This window comes from Terrapene carolina, unplaced genomic scaffold (assembly GCF_002925995.2).
Source record: "Terrapene carolina triunguis isolate 2854851 unplaced genomic scaffold, T_m_triunguis-2.0 Scaffold84, whole genome shotgun sequence".
Lineage (NCBI taxonomy): Eukaryota > Metazoa > Chordata > Testudines > Emydidae > Terrapene > Terrapene triunguis.
Genome location: NW_020664435.1, coordinates 8,233,128 through 8,241,250, shown reverse-complemented (window position 1 = coordinate 8,241,250; position 8,123 = coordinate 8,233,128). Strand labels below are relative to the sequence as shown.

Sequence of the window (8,123 nt, the reverse complement as noted above, 5' to 3'; positions counted from 1 at the left end):
CAACATCTCGAGGCTGAGGTAGACAATCAGACGAACTTTGATCTGTAAAGTATCAGTACCTTTGTCTGTCATTTGTAGAGGGAGAGGGTTCTGGGCTTCATGCCCATGCAAGCCACTGAGATATTTTGTCCATATACTTACCTTATGTTAAATAAAGCACCTTTTTAGTTTAGCTTTTCTTGTCCCTTATCCTTATCTACCTTAATGAGATCAATTAGGTGATAAATCCTAATTCAGAGACAGCCGTACCTGTGACTTCTTAGCAGGGGTCCATAACATTCTTAATTTCTGCCCCCACATTGATATATTGCAACACTAGGGCACTTTTAGTAGGGTCCACACAAGCCAGTTAGTGCGCAACATGTTAGCGCGCACTAAAATTTACACCCCTCTGGTGCAGATTAATACACTATGTAGACAAGCCCTAAATCTCATTCTCAAAAGTGACATAGCCACTTAGGATCCTCAACCTCATTTTAAATAGAACTTAGGCACTTTTGAAAGTGTTACCCTTTACCTAGGTAGAAGTTAGAGACCAGATCCTCAGCTGACATAAGTCAGCATAGTTCCAGTACATTCAATGGAGCTAAAATGACTTACACCAACTAAGGATCTGGCCCTAGGCTGGGAAAACAGAGTGACCGTGCCAATTACTGGGCATACAGTTATGTAATATTACTACTGAGGACCAGCAAACCCCTGCTTGAAAAAAAACACACAGCCAAGACATTCACAACCCTTTCATCTTTAAACTCAGATGTTACCAGTCTCCCAGCTAAACAAGCCCTCCATCAGTCTTCTTGCAACACTGAATCCCAATCTTAATTGATCACCTCCTTATCTAGGGCAGTAGAGAGAAAAGACAACAACGCCTTTTCCAGATCTACTTGCACCTCCATGTGAGAGAAGTGCTTACACTAGTAGAATCCCTCAAGTTACTACAGCTCTGCTAGGGCAGAGGGGGAACATGGCTACTGGTTAGAGCTGGTAAAAAAAAATTCAAGACTAGATTCTTTTCCTATCAAAAGATGTTGTTTTCATTGAAACCTACATTTCCATGAAACATTTATTATCAGTTTTGATAAAAACTCTCAGGTCTAGGATGGATCACACCCAAACCTACTCCAAAATAACCTATAGCCCAGTGGGTAGGTCAACACCCTCCTGGGAGGTGGGAGACCCAGGTTCAAATCCCTGCTCTAAATCAGGCAGAGAGATTTAAATCTAGGTCTCCCCATCCCAGGGGAATGCACTAATCACTGGGCTATTTGCTCTCAAAGAATTCTGGATTTACTAATTTCATTAAGAAAATGTGTAAATTGAATATATCTGTATAAGAAGCTGCATGGGATATGATAACTAGTTCTAAGTCAAAGGTCAAATATTTTCGCCTTGATAAGGTCCCATGGTATTAAAATGCAAAACTCCTCCCATAACTTAAAATATTACCTATAACGAGCCTCTGGCATATCAGGGGTTATGCTTTAAGGTTACAAAAGAGGTACATCTTGGGAGGATTTACAATAGTTATTGTGACACATGGAAAGACACACTGCTTAATAAGCATGTTTTGTTCCATTTTAGCAGGGAGAATACAGTCCTAGGTTTATAAGCATGCTGTGTAAATGTAAGACATTTCTATGATGTAACAGAGCTGCATATTCTTGGATTATTTAAGTGGAAATTGAGACAATAATCGGTCTATATCACTACTCACAAATGACTGATGGATTATGGGGTGGGAGGGTTGGCCTCTTAAGACACATTGTTTTAAACTAGAACATATTAGTGCTATAGAAAAGCAATCCTGGCTGATAAAAGGTCAAATTTTTCAAGAAAAATAAATATTTTTAGTTCTTAAAACATTTTGCTTTCAAAAAGAAAAGTTAGTTTTCACAGGCACTTTACCTGAACAGTTGTTCTTGCTGAGAAAATAAAGGATATTTCTTCCCAAACTTTGGAACTTTCCAGTTTGTTAGAGTAAATCCACAAAAACTGAATTTTGCACTGGTATCAAAATTCACTCTTTCCACCAGAAACAGTTGCCTTCATTGGTGTAAACTGAAATTTGTCCTGAATGAAATTCACAAAAATACACATTGTTAAACTAAACTCTTTCCATCCCATTGAGGTTTCTACCTGCAATAAATGAACAGGGAAGAAAAATACAGGAACTCCCATCCCTCTGTTTCCTCTAAATTTACATTCATGAGGGAAGTAGAAGTGTATTAGCAAAGCAAACTGGGTCAGAAGAAACCCTGTAGGATTTTGTATGAGCATACAACTTACAATATAAATCCTTGAACATCAAGTAGTATTATCCATGTGATAGATCACCAGTAATGTAGAATACACTATAATAGAGAAGCAATTTACTGGCCACTTGTGTTATAGATGCACTAGATGTAGAACTACTCAAAATTCTTTTCTATTGGAAGCCTTGAGGCAGAGGACACAATATAAAGATATATTAAAAAGTAAAGGTTACATTCTATTTGAGTCATTCAGGCGAGGCTCACATATATTTAGTGCCTCATGATTGGTTGTCCACTTAGTTATTCAGGGCTGGGCAGTGAGCAATCTGACTGCATAAGACAGAGTGTTGTTCTGTAAAGTCTGTTCATCTGTCATAGTTGGCAAGATAGCTTGTGCTCACTTGTTGTGTTTATGTCTGTTTTCTCCTTAGAAGAGGCACTAGACAAACAGGGATACCCCATGCCTCAATATGAGTTAAGTCTTTCAGCACCCCCACTCGCAAAAGAGTAGAAACCTTTGGAAAGCATGAATCTGGCACAAATTATTTTTGTGGGGGCCATTCTGCTCCCATTAACTTCAATGGGAGCAGAACTGTGTCCTGTATTTTATTACTATCAGTTATCAGCATGCAGGGCCAGATTAACCCATAGCCTAATAAAGCTATAGCCTTCCGTCCTCTTATTTTTAGGCCCTACTTTAGGCCCTCCATTCCATATTAAAGTAACAGCTAAGCAACGGTAGTGGGGCCATCAGAATTTTTGTCTCTCATTAGATATTACTTTGTACAAATTAATCCATCAAGATTGTGAATTCAATTTATGGTGGTTGTGATTTTGTCTTTGTGGGCTAAGCAAGTGTTTGGGGGCCTAAGCAATATTGAACTTTGTACACAGTAAGCCTACACTGGACAATAGAAACCATGTCGAAGAAAGGAGGATGTCAGAAATTGAAGGAGGCCAAAGAAAGACAAAGACAAGATGTAGTGCTGAAAGGTACTCCTTCTCACCTAACGTTTTTCCCTCCTACTAAGACTGGTGGTGAGTAAGTCCAGGCGAATACCAGCCCAAGTGAATGTGCTGCGTCTATACCTGATGAAAAGGAGCAGCCTCCTGTGACTTCTCTAGCTGCAGTCTCACCCCACTCCTCTGAAGACTTTCCCAGTGATAGTAATACAAAAATATCCTTCTCCAACGATCCAGGTGAGTGGGACATGACTTCTCAAGATCTCGTTGCATATTGGACTGAAAAGGGCCCTCAGAAATGCCAGAATATAGATGCTGACTTTTCATTGACAAAGCAAGAGTACACCAATCAGAATCGTTATTCAAACATTGATTTGGTCAGATATATGGAGTCTAACAGACAGGCAAGCAAGAATGGCTCTTCTAAGAAGAAAGTGTACTGTTTAAGTGGGGAATGTTTTGCGAAGGCTTTAATAACTAGAAGAATACTGCATACATTACCAATCATGCAATGAGTGAGCAGCATACATTGTCAGTTAGCAGCTACCATGCCCAAAAGAAAGTTAGTAGCAGAATTGATACCCAAATGGAAAACCAGTTTGTGGAAGCTTGTGCTTATTGGAAGAATGTTCTCAGATGCATAGTTGAAACCATAGCTTTTCTTGCTGAATGTGGTCTACCATTCTGTGGCTCAGATGACACTGTTGGATCGAAACACAATGGCAATTACCTTGGCGTTCTAGAGCTAATCACTAAGTTCGACCCTTTCTTAGCTCAGCACATCAATGAACACGCAAATCATGGAAAAGGCCATACATCATATCTATCAAAGATTATTTGTGATGAATTCATTGCACTGCTGGCAAAGAAGACGCTATCAGCCATTGAGATCAAAGATGTGAGATATTTTTCAGTGCCCATCGATTCAACACCAGATGTGTCACATGTAGATCAGCTGACTGTCATCTTGCATTATGTGCTACCTAGTGGACCAGTTGAGCGTTTCCATGACCTTCATAAACATCACCAGCCACACAGGAGAGAAACTTGCCTTGTACCTACTCTATTTCCTCACCAAAAATGGGATTGACCTCAGCCTCTGTTGTGCCCAAAGCTACGAGAATGCAAGTAATATGAGTGGCAAATATGCAGGGATGCAGGCAAAGATAAAAAGCGCAATGCGTTGGTTGATTACATACCATGTGCTGCACACTCACTCAACCTTGTTGGCCAGTCTACTGTGGATTGCTGTGTTGAAGCAGGGGATTTGTACAATTTTTTCTCTGCATCAACCAGTCGTTGGATGATTCTTAGCGATTCACTACCAAAGGGATGCCCAGTGCCCAAATCACTCTCAGGAACACGGTGGAGAGCCAATGCTGAAGCTGTGAATCCAGTTGTTCTGGGATACCCCAACATCCTTGAAGAACTAGAGAGCATCAAGGATGATGAATCTCAAAAATCATCAACAAGAAAAGATGCGAAGATCCTGAGTGATGCAATGCACACTTTGGAAACTGGTATTTTGTGTGCGGTCTAGAATGATATACTTCAGCCATTCAGCAGGTGCAGTCTCAGCTTGAAAAGTGCTCAAATTGACTTTTCCACTGCTGTAAACCTAATGAGGAGTCTTGGAACTGTTCTTCAACAAATGCGGGATAGTTTTGATGAGTATGAAATTCAGGGGGCTGCAAGGACTGCTAACCATGAGTATAAGTCAGCCAAATGTCACAAAAGACAGAAGACATGCGATGATGCAACTGCCCACTCATTCAGTGACAAGGAGGCCTTCAGAGTTAATACCTTCATCACAATCATCAACAACTGCAGAGTTCATTAGAACATCGGATCGAGGATTACGAAAATATTGACAAAACCTTTAGAGTGCTGACAAATTTTTCGCCTAACATTTTAAGTTCTGAAGTCAGTGAAGGTATCAAATGTGTGTTTCAGAAGTACCCAGACAATCTCCAAGTAGATTTTACTAAAGAATTTCTTCAAATTGTTTCAGAGTAATTGTTGATTTCCCATCACTCTCAGATAGAGAGAAAAGATGACAAAAGCAAATCTATTTGGATGTACTGAGTTACCACTGAATCCAATGTGGTAGAATGTTTCCCAAATGTTGAAACTGCATTACGGCTGTATTTGTAACTAATGATAACTAACTGTAGTGGAGAAGGTTCCTTCTCTCTTCTAACAAGGGTCAAAAATGTCCACCGATCCACCATGACTCAAGGGTATCTCATTGCTTTGTCCCTCTTGAGCATTCAAAATGAAATTGTCAGGTCTTTGAATTACGATGACATCATTCATGACTTTGCCACAGCTAAAGCTGGGGGGGGGAACTGTTTGTTTGAAGAACTGAGTGTAGTGAAAGTAGAATAAACTTGTTAATTTTACATAAATAAATAAGTAAATATGTATGTAGATAAATGTGTGATGACTTCATAATTGTTTTTGGTGATATGCAATTCATACTTAGGCCCTTCCCTCCCATTAGCCTTAGGCCCCCATAACCTTAGTCCGGCCCGGTCAGCATGCTAGGCACTTTACAGTGTACAGACTAAAAACAAAGTCCCTGCCCCAGGCCCCTTAAAAGGGCTTGACCTTGCAGAGTACTGAGCATTCTGGTCCTGGTCCAGTAAAGCACTTATATATGCACTTAATATCAAAAAGGTGACTGATCCCACTGAAATAAATATCGTTTTATTTGAGCTCTCTTGAGCAGTATCTGTTTTCACACCTGTCTGTAAGGTGCCTACCATGCTGATAAATGTTACTGTGTCTATTATTAATATTGATTTATCAATGGGAACACTCACATGCTTAAAGTTAAGCAAAGCTTAAAGGCTTTCTTAGATCGGGTCCAGAGCACTCAGCACCTTGCAGGAATAAGCCCTGAATAGGCAACATACAAATAAAAGAGGGGGGAAGGGAGGTTTCTGGGGAGGTTTGAGAGGAGTGCAAAGCTGAATTCTGGCAGCGGGGGGTGGGGAGTCACATGAGGTCTAGTACTGACAGAATAAGGGATCAGTTAAAGACCTTGTGGGGAAGAGGAGGAAGGGCAGGGCAGCAATACACAATGCAGTTTTGTTAACTCTCATGCTACTGGTACTAGGTTTTTCTGAAAGCCTCAGCCACTGGAATCATGTTATTATAGGAGAATCTCAGTTCTTTTTATGTATTTTTAAAGAAGTTTCTGTTCCTACCAGTTGTCAAGAAAAGCTTGAAAACATGAACCCTAAAGGCTCAGAAATGAGAAGGCAAATAACGAAACCCCTATATTTTTATATAGATAGATACACACACACACACACACACACACACACACGGACTTTGGTGGGTTTGACTTACGATGTTTCAATGCTTGGTGCTGGCAATATTGCAACAGGCCTGGGTTGGGGTTGGTCCTGGAGTTGCACAAGTTATTTTCACCAAGTCTGCCATCTTTCACTAGCTCAGCTGTAGTGGCTCCTCTAGGAGGCCAAAGAGCTGAAAAATATGGGGCACAAAACAATGCTATGTTTTGTATAACTATCCCAAGAGATATGGTCACCCTAGGCAATACTCTACCTACAAGAGTTCCATAGGGTTGGGAAGGAGTTCATCCCTGTAGGCCTGTGCCTTGCTCAGTAGCAGAATCCTCACAAAAAGGTTTGTATGGAAATTTTTGGGAAGAGGAAATGAAAGTAGTGGAGGTGTCTTTTCTCCATGGTGTGCACCTTGTTCCAGATCCACTAGAATTTCACTCCTTTGCCCTGGGATGTGAAGTGCTATATTAGCAACCAATTGTGCAAACACTCCCACATGATTTCAGCTGTTTTGTGTGCTGAATTGTTTGGAGCGTTAGGTTCATAGACAGCACAAAGTGTCCATTGAAAACTAATGATATGCTAGAAGTACAAATATTTTTGGACTCAAAGAATGGCTTCTTGTACTTAAAATGAAAAGGCACAGGTTTAACATGAAGACATTTAGTGATTAAAAAGTAAATGAGTAAGTTATTAATATTATGAAAATTACTGCAGAAGATTTTCAAACGTTCTCTAAGTACATATTAATACTGCAACAAGACTGAGGACAGCATCTCGAAAGGTGGATTTACTAAAGCATTTAATTAAAATTGGATTTAAATTCTGAGAACATAGTGGAGTTTTCATTCTCAGGCAGAAGAAATTAGCTGCCTTAAAAATTCCTTTTAAAGCTTTTTTTATTTTTAAACCACAACTAGCTTTCCTCTGCTGTCTCAACCTTGAGAAGGTATTTCAAACAGTGGAGAGATTTAAAAAAAAAATCACCTCAAGTCATTGACTATTATTCTTTCCATTCCCACCCAGCGATTTCATAAGTGCTAATCATGCACCATCTCATCATGCAAGCTGGTAGATGTCAGGGTAGCTCTTTAAGCACATAATAGGTAGAATGCTTAGAATCTCTCAGGGGGCGGATTTCTTATTCTGCTTGAGTCAGGCTAACCCCAATGCACATGTGCACTCAATGAAGTCTGCTAGGTGAAGCAACATATAGTCAAGCTGATGGGCCAAAATTCTCAAATTTGAGTGCCTAAAAATAGGCAAATCTATGCTCAGGCCTCTAAATAATTGACCTGATTTTAAGAGGTGATGAGCACCTCCAGCTGGTACTGTGTCAAGAACCAGGATATGGGCAGTCCGGTTCAGTGGCTAGAGGCATAGGCAGTCGGTCCGAGGGGGGTCAAGGCAGAGTCAGCAGCCAAGGGCTAAGCCAGAGCCAGTAGTCAAGGGACCTGAGGACAGGGTGAGGAACAAGGCAGATCCCTGACCTGCTCCTGATGCAGACCCCACCTTGCTCCTGGTATTCCTTCCAGGCTTAAATAGTAAATTTGAGCCAATCAGAAGTCATGGGAAGGGCTGTCAGTTATCA

General features: G+C 40.5%; 1 pseudogene; it reads left to right on the top strand.

Moving 5' to 3' along the window:
• The first annotated feature begins 3,729 nt into the window (after positions 1–3,729).
• On the top strand, positions 3,730–4,758 carry LOC112116832 (annotated as a pseudogene).
• Positions 4,759–8,123: the final 3,365 nt, after the last annotated feature.